Genomic DNA, 14818 nt, shown 5'->3' with positions numbered 1-14818 from the left:
TGATTATGGTCAAGGGAAAACATCGGATCTTGCTGAAAATACATCCTTTTAATTAATTCCTTTACTACGCAGTTGACATGTGTTTGAAATCTTCACGGTAGAAATAGCATCCCTTTTAGGCCTTTAGCCACCGAATTCTACCGCCTTTGTTCGGCTGCAGTCTCCAAGGATTCCAAAGGGATTAGAAATTGTTTTGGATTTTTTAAAAAATGTATTAATTACCTGGTTGCACAAGGCAGTTTGCCAGGCAATGCCAAAGGTAATGAAACAGGCCTGGCTTCTCCTCTCCAGAAATGTATTGCTGAAGAGGGGCTCGGGGTGCAAGAGGAAGAACAGAATCAGGGGGAGCCAATACCCACGTGCAAAGCTATTTCCCCGGACGTACTACCGACCAGAGACACACACATTTTGGAAACAGAGTTAAGAAAGGGTGGGCCCAGATGGCATGGCTCAGTGGTTGAGTGTGGACCTATGAACCAGATGGTCAAGGTTCGATTCTCAGTCAGGGCACATGCCCAGGTTGCAGGCTTGATCCCCAGTGTGGGGTGTGCAGGAGGCAGCCGATCGGTGATTCTCTCTCATCATGGATGCTTCTGTCTCTCTCTCCCTCTCCCCTCCTCTCTGAAATCAATAAAAAGGTGGGATGTATTTACATACTTTACAAAGTGTTCCCCCTGATTTTTCCCATACCCACCTGGCACCATACATAGTTATTACAAAATTATTGACTGTATTCCCTCTGCTGTATTTTATATCCCCATGACTGCTTTGTAACACCAATCTGTACTTCTCAATCCCTTCACCTCTTTCACCCAGTCCCCAACTCCCCTCCCCTTTAGCAACCACTAATTCTGTTCTCTGTGCCTATGAGTCTGTTTCTGTTTGTTCATTTATATTGTTCTTTAGATGCCACATAAAGTGAAGTCATATGGACAACTATAATTGAAAAAATAAAAATAAATAAATAAAAAGGAAGGATAGAATGCAAAGAACAGGGCCGCTGGAAAACAGAATTTTGACAGAGGCAATTGCCATTAAACCCCATGTACTTAATGAAACAAGGCTCCTTAGCCAAGAATCCAAGTTCCCTACATTGTATTCTTCTATCGTCATCATCATCATCGGTGTTTTTTTAAACTATTCGATACCCACCTATGTAAAAGATGTGTCTATCATTTTACTTTTTATCCAGTTCCAGAGGTTTCCCCCCTTTGCTTTCTCCCACCTCCCTAAGCTATCACCAATGGATTTCATGTAACCCACTATGTCTCCTCTTTTGATTGCAATATATAAAATAAGTTGCAAAACTGCCATTCCCCAAGCATTATCTCAGTCCGTTGAGATTTTGCTTCCCAGCAATTGTCCTCAGTTTGGCTTACATAAACTCACAAAAATTCTTCACAGTTTTGAATGCTTCTTACATTGATATAACAACTAGAGGTGATGAAAATGTTAGGCTGATAGTTATAATCATTCCACTCCACAATGTATACATACATCAAAACATGTTTTACAACCTAAATATATACAATTTTTCATTTGTCAACAAAAGTAAACTGTGGGTGGAAAAAAGTAAACTCCCAGGGTGTTCCAATCATAAATTCCTAACTGGGCAGGTCAAGCCCCAGACCTATATAATTTCAAAGAGGAAGGGAGAGGGAGAGAGAGATAGAAACATCAAAGAGGAAGGGAGAGGGAGAGAGAGATAGAAACATCAATGATGAGAGAGGATCAATGATCGGCTGCCTCCTGCACGCCCCACATCAGGGATTGAGCCCACAACCGAGGTATGTGCCCTGACAGGGAATGGAACCGTGACCTCCTGGTTCATAGGTCAATGCTCAACCACTGAGCCATGCCAGCTGGGCAAACTTCTTTAATAAATGGTTTATCCTCATCAGTTTTTTAAAATATTACATATTATTTACTTCTTGGCAGTTCATATCACTGTCTCCAAAATTCTTGTGCTTTTCTGGTTTTATACTAGTAAGTCTGTGGGGCTACAGGACAAGGATGATACCCTGGACCACACAGCAGAAAATGGAACATTTGACACAGAACATTCACTTTTTTCTTTCTTTATTTTTAAATCCTCACCTGAGGATATGTTTATTGATTTTAGAGACAGGAAAAGAGAGAGAGAGAGAGAGAGAGAGAGAGAACATATTTAAAGTCTAAGAAAATTTAAACACAATATGGACACTAGTCAAATTTTGATGGACTAATGAATCCACACACACACACACACACACACACACACACACACACACGTGTATCCATGTATGGGTATGTGTGGGAGAGGACAAGAGGTTGACCAACTTTGAATTTTGTCAACTTTGGACACTAACAAACTAACAAAGCCTCAACTTCTACTATTCTCGCCATCATTTTACAAAATAAAAAATTATTTTCACATTAAAAAAAATAGGAAGGACATAATCTTAGTATATAGCCAGTCATCCTGTAGAGCTCCAGAGAAGGAAGCAAGAATGGGTGTGGAGATGTTAAAGATTGAACAGGAGGGAGAGAAGGCAAGGAAACTTCTACTTTTCTAGGTCATGTAGGATGGGACATCTCCTGAAGGGATAAGGAAATAAACTTGGGGATTCTGGTAAAACTTTGGGAGCTCTTTTGAGGGAAGTAGGGAACAAAGGTATTTTTCATGGTGTTAAGGCCCAGGAGCACCTGTGATCCCTTCTTGGCTTAAGAAATTGATGTGACTGCACCTCACTTGTTATTGGTGATGAGTTGGGGGCAAAGTGGGAGCTAGCACAGAAACCCCAGGCTATTTGTGAAGGCCTGGAAAACTCCGATTTCAAGCCCTGGCCGGTTTGGTTCAGTGGATAAGAGCACTGGCCTGCAGACTGAAGGGTTCCGGGTTTGATTACGGTCAAGGGCACATGTCTGGGTTGTGGGCTAGGTCCCAAGTGGGGGATGTACAGGAGGCAGCCGATCAATGATTCTCTCTCATCATTGATGTTTCTATCTCTCTCTTCCTCTCCCTTCCTCTCTGAAATCAATATATATATTTTAAGCCAAGAAAATGAAATACTTCTTTATATATGATTTTTAGAGAGGGGGAAAGAGAGAAACATCATTGATCAGCTGCCTCCTGCACATCCTATGCAAGGGATTGAGCCCACAACCCTGGCATGTGCCCTGACTGGGAATTGACCTCTTGACCTCTTAGTTCCTGGGTAGACTCTCAACTACTGAGCCACACGGGCTGGGCTGAAATACTTCTTTTGCAAAGATTCCTAGGAAAGCTTGTCCTAACTCTAAGAACTGGCCCATGAGGAAGTCAACAGTCTTTGGTAAGGGGCATGGTGGTGGCAGTAGCATCTCCCCATCCTCAGTTCTCATCTGTGGCATGAAGTTGAACCTGGGCTTATCTGCAGGTCAGAAACTCTGGTTGTTATTACTGAGGGCGCTGAGGCGAGATAAAGTCTGTCCATCTCTCCTGGTTCTCGCCCAGGGCTGCATTTTTATTTTTAGATGGTAAAATAAGCATTCACAAGTTATGATTACTGGAAAACTGCGTATGATGTAACTGTGCATCATATGCAGAAGTGAAAAAGTAAGATCCAAAGTTATATGTTAGGTCTGATCATATCATTGAATCGATACCCCTTCCCTGGGAACTGACCTTTAAGCCACTTCACAAACAACATTCCCTTTCGCTGAGACCACATTCCACTTGCTAAGACCACATTCCACTTGCTAAGACCATTATCTCTCTTCTTGGGACCTTCCCAGGATCCAGACCGGCATAGAGGATTCTCCGCCCAGAAAAGCCTGCCTAGAGTCTTTTAAAATCTCTGACTCCCTGTCCCTGGGTGCTGGCGCCATTTTGGGGCTCAGCCCATCTGGTGTCCAGATGACCTAATAAATTTATAATCCCTCACCACTTTGGCCCTGTGCATTCCTCCTTTGGTGACCCTAACAATATGTACAAGTGAATCCAATTTTATATAAATATATTTATGTAAATATAAACATGGAAACTTAGAAATGTATAAATGTAAAGTACAGAAATGAGAAATTATTGCTAGGATATTGGGTTTATGTCTGCCATTTATTTCTACAACAGAGTTCCTTCTTTTCTGAAACACTTGCCAGCAGTGTGGATGCCTTTTCTAGTGGCAAGAGAAAGTACTATTTCTGAAATGAAAGTAAAAGAAATAGGAACCATGTGTGTGTCCTCTGGGTGAGGATCGAGTGGGGCACGCTGATGGACTGATGGGGACCTTTTGACGGTTCCTCCAAGGGCGTGCCCCCAGTAGCTACTTCCCGCTTAGCACAGCCGGTCTAGTGCACTGGTTCTCAGAATCCACTGGAGGGTCTGTTAAAACATAGGCTAAGGGGCCCATCCCCACAGTGGGTCTGGTGTGAGGGTCTCAGAATTTGCATTTCCAAAAAGTTCCCAGTGTTGTGGATGCTTCTACCTACTACACTTTCAGAACCACTGGCCTAGTATCTGGATCTGCAAATGGAGGAGCCCACCTGTAGCCCAGAAGGTGTGAGAGGCCAGCCCTAGCCGGTAGCTCGGTTAGTTAGAGCATCAACCCCATACACCAAGGTTGCGGGTTCGATCACTGGTCAGGGCAAATACAAGAAGCAACCAATGAATGCATACATAAGTGGAACACCAACTTGATGTTTCTTTCCCTCTCTCTTTCTCTCTAAAATAAATCAATTAAATTATATATAAATTATATATATATATCTTAAAGGTGTGCAGCTTGGTAGCTGCGGATGGCTCACCCCTCCAGGCCTTTAGTTTCCAGCATTTCTGACAACACAGGATACAGAAAAATTGTGGGATGTAATGTGGAGTTCACTAGGGCGGACTTACAAAGCCTAGGTCAAGTAGAAATGGAATTCTGGAAATGTAAAAGATGAAATTCTAGAAATGATATCTGATGAGAGATGGCAGTTTAGACCTCAGATTGATTCCTGATTCAAAGAAGAAAGGCAAGTACCGCAGCAGTGGGCAGGTTTCCAGCAAACCCCCAGCAGGCAGCCTCCTTCCCAGAAGCCTTTGACGTGGTGGCATTTTTTCCCCAGACCCTAAGGGTGAGAAAAGAGGCCATGTAGATGGGGGTGGGTTGAGGGAATGTGGGCTTCTTGGCATTTCTGGAGCAACATTGTCACCAAGATGAACCTCTGATGAAGTGGCAAGCCACATGGGGGAACAGGATGAGCCTGTAATATGGGAAAGAAAGGCGTGCTTTGTTAGAGTTGAAAATCCTAAAATCCTGAGAAAAGGCTCCGGAAGGCAAGTTGACCGTGATCTCACTGATTGCAGATGGGACAATTTGAGCATCAACAAGGATTATAATTGCAATGGCTTGCCTCGAACCATCTCATAGTTAATTGCACATGTAAGCAAGTCATGTTTCAACCACTTGTGAGAAATGAAGCTTCTGTCCTCAGTCAGCAGTGCTGTCAGTGTTGCTTAAAACCCTTCAATGACTTTGAAGACACACTCCTTCCTTTAACCTGCAGGATTACCTCCTTTCTCCAGCCACATCCCTCATGGCTTCTCCCTTGCACTATACACTCCGACAACTACAATCACAATAGCCAACACTTATTGAGTGCCTATTATGTGCCAGGTACTCAATGTTCTAAATACTTTCCACACATTAATTCATTAATCCTCACAATGACCCATGAGGTAGGTACTATCATCCCCATTTTACAGATGAAGAAACTGAGGCACAGAGAGGTTGAGTAACTTGCTCAGAATCATTACAAGGAGTAAGTGGCAGAACTGAGATCTGAACCCAGGCTATCTGGTTCAAAGAGCTCTTTTCAGTTCTCCCAGAAATGGCATTGATTCTAAGTCACTGTGCATCTGGCAACACACCATCTTTGGTCTGGAATTGTAGCCAAAAGTTACTCATTTTTTTTAAAAAAGACATTGCTTACGTGTCCCTTCTCCCTGTAGCAGTTCTGGTTTCCCCCTCTTGTTGTTTTCAAAAACAAACAAACAAATGATTTAAGACATCATGGTTAGCAGTGTGAACCCAAGTCAGGCTCTCAATATAGCTTTGCATCCATAAAATTATATTTCTACTATGGAAAATTTCAAACATATAAAAAGGTAGAGAGAATCTATATCTATATCTATCTATATCTATATCTATATCATCTATATCTATATCTATATCTATATCTATATCTATATCTATATAAAACCCTAATTATACAAATAGACCGAATGGCAGAACAACTGAACAACCGAACAACTAGTCGCTATGACGTGCACTGACCACCAGGGGGCGTACACAGAACATAGTGGGCATCAGCAGCAGGCCACAGAGCGCAGAACATGGCGGGCAGTGGCCGCGGCAGGATGGTGGAGCAGGGCAGTGGGGGCGCCAGACCAAGGCAGGGCGCCAGTCACTGTCATCGGGGCGAGCCTCTAGTGGTTACTAAAAATTCTTTGCACTCGCACTCCACGGTCCTGCCCGGCGCTTGCACCCACTGCAGGTGCTGGTCCTGATCGCTCGGTGCTATCAGTGGGTGTGAGTGGTGGCTGCCAGCCCCAATCGCCCCTGAGGGCTTCTCCACCTCCCCCTGCTCCTGAGGGATGATCAGGGCAGCAGCCGCCACTTGCACCCACTGCTGGTGCCAGCTCCAATAGCTCCGTGCCCTCAGCGGGTGTGAGTGGGGCCGGCACTGTCAGCATGTGGGAGTGGCGGTGGTAGGAGCGGGGCTGCAGGCAGACAGGGGACTGGAGACTGTGGCTTAGGAGCTGGGCAGGGGCATGGAGGATGGGCCGAGACCCGCCTCTGTGCCCACCACAACCTTGTGGCCCACAGTTCCTTTCATGGTGCACAAATTCATGCACTGGGCCCCTAGTAATAGAATAAATCTCCATGTATCCATTACTTCATTGCAACAGTGATCAATTCACACCCAATCTTGTTTTATCTATAGCCTCCACCCTTTCCCCATCCACACTGGATTATTCTGAAGCAAACCAGATATCATATCATTTTATCCACAAACATTTCAAGATGTTGCTGTAAGTGATAACTCTTTTTTTTTTAAATATATTTTATTGATTTTTTACAGAGAGGAAGGGAGAGGGATAGAGAGTTAGAAACATCGATGAGAGAGAAACATCGATCAGCTGCCTCCTGCACACTCCCCACCGGGGATATGCCCGCAACCAAGGCACATGGCCCCGACCGGAATCGAACCCGGGACCCCTGAGTCCGCAGGCCGACGCTCTATCCACTGAGCCAAACCAGTTTAGGCCAAGTGATAACTCTTTTGAACAAGTTAGCTTTATGTCATTATCATATCTCAAAAAATTCAACAATGATTCTTGAATATCATAAATGATCTAGTCAGTTACTTTTTCTCTTTATTCTCCAGTTTAAGAATAATGTGCTGGTTCATTAGAATCTTTCAAAGGTGGTCAATGGTCTTTTTTAGCTTCATCATGATCTCATGGCTAGTGGAATATTTCAATCCATTGCAGTTATTCTTTTTTATGCTTACATTGCTCCACCTTTGGCCAGTGGAAGCCTGTTAGACTTGGTTGATGTGATCCCAATAATATTCAATAACTTCCTTGCTCTGGAGTATGACAAGACTTTTGAAATAGAATATAATTATATATAACATGATTAGTATATACTAGAGGCCCAGTGCACAAAATTCGTGCGTGGGTAGGGTCCCTAGGCCTGGCTGGTGATCAGGGCTGATCTGTGGGGCAACTGGCAGGACGATCTGGGGAGCCCCTGCTCACACCCACCTTGGTCGGCCTGGTGCTGCCCCCTCGCCGGCTCTGCCCCCTGGTGGTCAGTGTATGTCATAGCGACCGGCCGTTCCCCTGGTCATTCTGCTGTTTGGTTGATTTGCATATTAGGCATTTATTATATAGGATTTACAAAGTTCCAAATACAATAGTATGGTCTATTCAGAGAAATCTAGCTTCTCTCCCTGTCTCCTCTCCTTTTTCCCTTCTTCCCTTTTCCCATAGGAAATCACATTTTCCTTTTTTAATTGATTGTCTTAAAAAACAGCTGTTTGTATATTTTTTGGCTTCAACTTCCATTAAAAATATGTAGACAGCTAGATATTTTTTAAAAATAAATTTAAAAAGTAACTTCCGCCCGGCTTGGCTCAGTGGATAAAGCGTCAGCCTTCGGATTGGAGGGTCCCAGGTTTGATTCCGGCCAAGGGCACATGCCTGGGTTGCGGGCTTGATCCCCAGCGGGGGGCGTGCAGGAGGCAGCCAATCAATGATTCTCTCTCATCATTGATGTTTCTATCTCTCTCTCCTCCCTTCCTCTCTGAAATTAATAAAGAAATATATTAAAAAAAAAAAAGTAACTTCCAGGCAATGGAATTCTTGGGTCAAATGTGTATAAAGTGAAAACTGACCAATATTGCCCAACTTCCTCCAAAACTCTTGTTTAATTTTATACTTTCACCTTCTGTGTATTATCACATTTCCTCATATTCTTGTCTGCAGTGGCTATTAGAGAACGTATACATTTCCATCGATCTGAAAAGTGAAAAGAATATATCTCATTGTTTGATTAGAATTTTTTCACTTATGAACGAAATTGAGTATATTTTTTACATGTTTATTGACTATTTGTCTTCCTTTTTGTGAGCTTTCCATTCATATCTTTTGTCCATTTTCTAGTCACTTTTTGTCTTTCCTTATTGATTTATAAATTAAAGAAGATAGCCCTTTCTTTTGGGTTCTGGACCCAATTCCACTGTGAGGGCGGGTTTCCCTACACATCCAACAAGCATTTTTCTGACACAAGCTGGGTGTCCTACAAGTGAGCTCAATTCTGACATGATCTAACCAGAAACAGCATCAGATTCTACAGGTTGAGGGCTCAGACTCACAGACTGTCCCCACAACTTCATCCTTTTTGTTGTTAATCCTCACCTAAGGATACTAGGTATTTTCCCATTGATTTTGAGTAAAAGTGAGGAGGAGAGAGAGACAGAACCATTAATGTGAGAGAGACACATGGATTGGTTGCCTTCCAAATGCACGCACCCCGATCAGGGCTGGGGATCAAGCCTGCAACCAAGATACGTGCCCTTGACCCTTCAGTCCAGGGGCTGACACTCTACCCACTGAGCCAAACCGGCTAGGTCCCAGTCAACTTCAGACCCCAGTCTCAAGGCCAGGTTACCAACTGTATTTCTGTCTGACTTGGCATAACTAGGACGTTCCCACAACCCCAACTTGGGTTTAATTTGCTCAAGTGGGTCAAAGAACTGAGAGAAACATTTACTTCCTAGATCACTGCTTTATTATGAAAGGATATGACTTAGGAACAGCCAGATGGAAGAGATGCTTAGGGCAAGGTTTGGGCAAAGGGTACAGAGCAATCTTCCATGCTCTCAGCACGCCACTCTCCCCAAATCTCCTCGTGTTCACCAAAAGAAGCTCTCCAAACCCCATCCTTTTTTTCTTTTCTTTTTTAAGCGGCCTTCATTACAGAGGCATGGCTGATTAAATCATGGTCTTGGGTCATTGAACTCAAGCTCCAGACCCTCTCCCTTTCCCAGGGGCCAGGGGGTGGTACTGAAAGTCCTAATCCTCTAATCACTTGGTTGGTTTCTCTGGCAACCAGCCCCAATCCTTAGGTGCTTTGCAAAGTAACATCATTAACATAACAAGAGACACCTTTATCACTCCCAACACTTAGGAAATTCCAAGGGTTTGGGGAGCCTAGAGCCAGGAACTGTAGACAAAAACAAAATATAAATATAAATCACAATCTCACACCCTTTGTCTTTCATGTGTTGCAAATATTTCCCCCAGTTTATCTTTTGTCTGTTGATTTTGTTTTGGGTATATTGTTTGGGATTTTTCAACTATATCTTTTATATGTTAAACTATGCATTTTGCTCTGAGATTGTATCTTATGCATTTTGGTAGGTAATGTTTTCATAACAAAAATTGTTCAATATTTCTACTCTAGATGTTCTGCAAATTTTGGTTTATTTATACATTGATGCAAGAGTTGCTTAGGAGAACACACACAAAAAGAGCTGCTTAAGAGAAAGTAAACTTCTTTCAAAGATATTGGAGTTTTGTGATTTATTTATCCATTTATTTATTTACATCCAAGTTTATTTTATTTTGGCCAAAGAATGTAATGTGGATTCATTCTTCTTTTTGGAATTTATTGAAATTTTCTTTGTGGCCTAACATGAGTATCAACGATTATTAATGCTCCATAGTTACTGACTAAAAAATGTATTCATGGGTATAAGAGAATAAACTTGCTAGAGCTTTATTAATTATACTGTTTTTGCTGTGACTACTAGATCTATCCTAGGCTGACAAAGGTAAGTCTGCTGCTTCTGTTTCCATGATCCATTTGTTGCATTTCCTGGAGGTTATACTTTTTGCATCTTGCCACTCTAGTATTTAGTACATTCAGGCTTATGACCGTTACAGCGTTATTATAAACTGTTCCCTTCAGCACCGGAAGTGCTTGTGGAGTCATTCTGGATCTCCAGCGCTACATTTTGAACAATGTCATACTTTCCTTTCTGGTCATTTGACATGTTTTCAGTTAGTGCTTATTTATGTGTTGTTTTTCTTTCTTTAAAAAAATATATTTTTGTTGATTTCAGAGAGGGAGAGGGATATATCAATGATGAGAGAGAATCATTGATCAGCTGCCTCCCATACGCCCCTCACACTGGGGATGGAGCCCGCAACCCGGGAATGTGCATGTTAGGTCTGATCAAATAATTGAATTGATATCCCTCCCCCGGAAACTGGCTTTTCAGGCCATTTCACTATGGACATTCCCTTTGCTGAGACCACATTTCACTTGTGGCAACCACATTCCATTATCTCCCCTCCGTGTATGCACAGGGAATTCTCCACCCAGAAAACGCCTGCCAAAAATCCTTTAAAAGCCACTGCCTCCCGTCACTGGGTGCTGGAGCCATCCAGGCTCAGCCACCTGGTGTGCAGATGATCAAATAAATTCGTAATCCCTCACCATTCTGGCCTCATGCATTCCTCCTTCAGCGACCTAACAGTGCCCTGACCAGGAATCGAACTGACCAGGAATCGAACCGTGACCTCCTGGTTCACAGGTAGATACTTAACCACTGAGCCACACCCTTTCATATCACTTCTTGAAGAGAGGCTTTGATCACGGCCATCAAATATGGGTGCCTCTGTTGGCATGAGTTGTTAGGCTCTTTCCATGTAGGGTTACCTTCTGCTCACACATCAACTTCTGGTCTCTCCTCAGCTGTGGCCAAGGGGCAGGAAGGTTCTCAACCCGCATGGAAAGAGCCATTGTAATCTGGACCACCAGCATCAAATGGGGACCCCTCCTCCTAGGGAGCAACGGAATTGGCAGCCATTTCAAGGCTTCTGTAATTTGGTACAGACCCTGTGCAGGAAAGAGTAGAGCAGACTTGAGACTTGTCCTCAAGCCTGCAAGTTTGGCCCTTGGTTATTGTTATGGACTGAATCATGTGTCCCCGTCCCACCCCACCCCCCGCACCCCAAATGTATATGTTAAAGCCCTAATCCCCCAAAGCAACTATATTTGAAGATGAGGCCTTTAAGAAGGTAATTAAGATTAAATAAGGTCATAAAGGTGGGGCCCTAATCCAATAGGACTGGTGTCCTTATATGAAGAAGAGTCCAGAGATCTCTTTCTCCTTGCAGACACAGAGGGAAGGCCATGTGAGGACATAGTGAGAAGGTGGCCATCTACAAATCAGGAGGAGAGTCCTCACCAGAAACCAACCCTGGTGGCACCTTGATTTTGGACTTCTGGCCTCCAGAACTATAAGAAATACATTTCTGTTTTTTAAGCCACCCAGTCTGTGGTATTGTGAATGGCAGCCTCAGCTAATACAGCTGGCATGTGGGAACTCAGATCTGGGGAGGGTTTCCACCGCTCTCTAAATGATGAGTGGCTCACTACACCTAAACTGTACAAACACTGGTTTCTGCTGAGCACCTGCTTTCCTTCTGGGGGTCTGGGACTTTGGTATATGCTAGCCTATGTGACTGGCCCCTGATAAAAATCTTGGGTTCTTCGGCTCAGGTGAGTTTCCCTGTAGACAATATTTCCGATGTGTTGTTACAGTTTATTGTTAGAGGAATTAAGCATGTCCTGTGTGATTCCCCTGGGAGAGGAGTCATGGGAGCTTGTTCCTGGTTCCCTCCAAAGTTCACCTGTAAGCCTTTTCCCTTTGGTGATTGTGCTTTATGTCCGTTCACTGTAATAAATCATAACCATAAGAATGACTACATGGAGTCCTGGAGTATTATGCCTTTATTCTCAAAGCCCCTCCATTCATTGCTTTACTGCTTGTATTGCTGCCAGCAACGTGGGGCAGAATCCTTGCCTTAATCACCATTGTATTCCCAGTGCCTGGCACAGAATAGGCTCCCAGTAAATGTCTGCTGAGTCCTTTTTCTGCCTTAAAATTTATTCTCCAGTGGTTTTGGAAGTCAGAAGTCTGAAATCAAGGTGTTGGCAGGGCCGTTCTCCCTCTGAAGGCTCTAGGGAAAGATCCTTTCCGGCCTTGTGGATGCAAAGGGGCCACATGCTAATGTCACTAACTCAGGGAGGGCCGGCCTGTTGGCCTTGCAAACTCAGAGACCTAAAGTAACCACAAAGGATGGTCTGAAATTAAAACCTTTAATTTAAAAGCAGTTTATAGTGGGTAGTCATGTCCTAGGGCAGTGGTTCTCAACCTGTGGGTCGCGACCCCTTTGGCGGTCGAACGACCCTTTCACAGGAGTCGCCTAAGACCATCCTGCATACCAGATATTTACATTACAATTCATAACAGTAGCAACATTACAGTTATGAAGTAGCAACGAAAATAATTTTATGGTTGGGTCACAACATGAGGAGCTGTATTTAAAGGGCCAGAAGGTTGAGAACCACTGTCCTAGGAGGGTATCTTCCCTGACAAAGATCAACTTGAATCTTTACTGAGCCTATTGTATTTTTGCATCTAGATAACATACCTGTGGAATGTCATAGTAACTTGTAACTTCCCTTTTTCCAGACCCCTCAGGACACAACCAATGGCCAGGGCACCAGGACAGAGACCACATAGCCCCTCATTCTTATTGTTATCTTGTTAATTGTTGACAGTTAACTATCCTGTACCCACTTATGTAAAAGAAGTATGTGTCAGGGGCAATAGGGTAGTGAAGACCTGATGGGGGGGTGGGTAGGGGCTGGGAGAGGGGGGACAAGGGGGGAAATAGGAGATATCTATAATACTATCAACAATAAAAAATATTTCAAAAAAGAAGTATGTGTCTATAATTTTACTTTTTTATCCAACCCCAGAGATTTCCCCACTTTGCTTTCTCCCACCTCCCTAATCTATCACCAATAGATTTCATGTAACCCACTTACGTCTCCTCCTTTCATTGTAATGTATAAAAACAAGGTGAAAACCCGCCATTCTCTAGAGCATTATCCCAATACGTTGAGGTTCTGCTTCCTGGCAATTGTCGACAGCTTGGCTCAAAGAAACTCACAAAAATTCTTTACAGGTTTGAATGTTTTCATACATTAACAGCCTCTTCTAGCTTCAGATGTTTGGTGGTCCATAGCTTTCAGATGCATCACTCTAATTTCTTCCTCCATAGTCACATGGCATTCTCCCTGTGTGTGTCTATTTCTTCTCATAAGGATATTAGTGAGTGGATTTAGGGCCAACCCTAATCTGGTATGATTTCATCTTAACTTACATCTTAAAGACATGATTTCCAAACGAGGTCACATTCACAGGCACCAGGGGTTAAGACTTGAATACTTTCCTAATGAAAGATGATATGGAACCTAGTATACCTTGTACCACACCACAAATAAGCAATCAGGACCCCTGCTCTGGGTTACCTTTCTTAAAGTGGTCTACAGTCCCCTCTAGCGGCTGGGACTGGCTAGGGCCATAAGTACCATTTGAGTGAGGCACCCTGAGTCTGGACCAGGACCTAAGTGGGCCCTGATCCCCACTTTTCCTTTTTAGAGGGGTTTCTCTTACCTTCTACCCCATGTATGGGGCCAGACAGTTCCCCTGATGAACTCTGGTACTTATACCTAATGGGGCTGTCCCAGGGCTCTCTGGCCAGCTCCAAGGGGTGTGACCTAGCAAATGGTTCGCTTCTGCTGGCTAGTGTGGCTTTCTTTCACAGGATCGCATGAGACTGGGCCATCAGTATGGTGGTGACATGCTGATTTTGAGTGATTCATTCATGTCGTTCACAGGCCATGTTCAAAGCCCTGGGTCTGAACAGGCCACTGCCAACCTTTGGGCTTGAGCTGCACTCGTAGGCCCATGTGTCAGCTCTCACATGTCAGTATTCCAACTGTGGGGCTACCTCCTGTCTAGAGCACCCAATGGTGGGCAGAAGACTCAGTGTCTACCCTTGCCAAATAAGGTCACATTCACAGGTATCAGGGGTTAAGATTGAATAATTTCCTAATGAAAGGAAATTATTCAAGTTTTGCCACTGGCCACCCGGCTGGCATGGCTCAGTGGTTGAGCGTCGACTCATGAACCAAGAGGTCATGATTCAATTCCAGTCAGGGCACATGCCCAGGTTGCAGGCTAGATCCTCAGTAGGGGGTGTGCAGGAAGCAGCCAATTAATTATTTTCTCTCTCCCTCTCCCTTCCTCTCTGAAATCAATAAAAAAATATTTTTTTAGAAAAAAGTCTTGCCACTGGCACCCAGGGCAAGTCATTCCCTTCACAGGCTGTCCACCGGGTATCAGGCCATGTCTACCTCCTCTAAGGACTTTTGAGACTATA

The sequence above is a fragment of the Myotis brandtii genome, unplaced genomic scaffold (assembly GCF_000412655.1).
Source record: "Myotis brandtii unplaced genomic scaffold, ASM41265v1 scaffold2579, whole genome shotgun sequence".
NCBI classification, from domain to species: Eukaryota; Metazoa; Chordata; class Mammalia; order Chiroptera; family Vespertilionidae; genus Myotis; species Myotis brandtii.
This window is presented reverse-complemented; position numbering follows the sequence as displayed.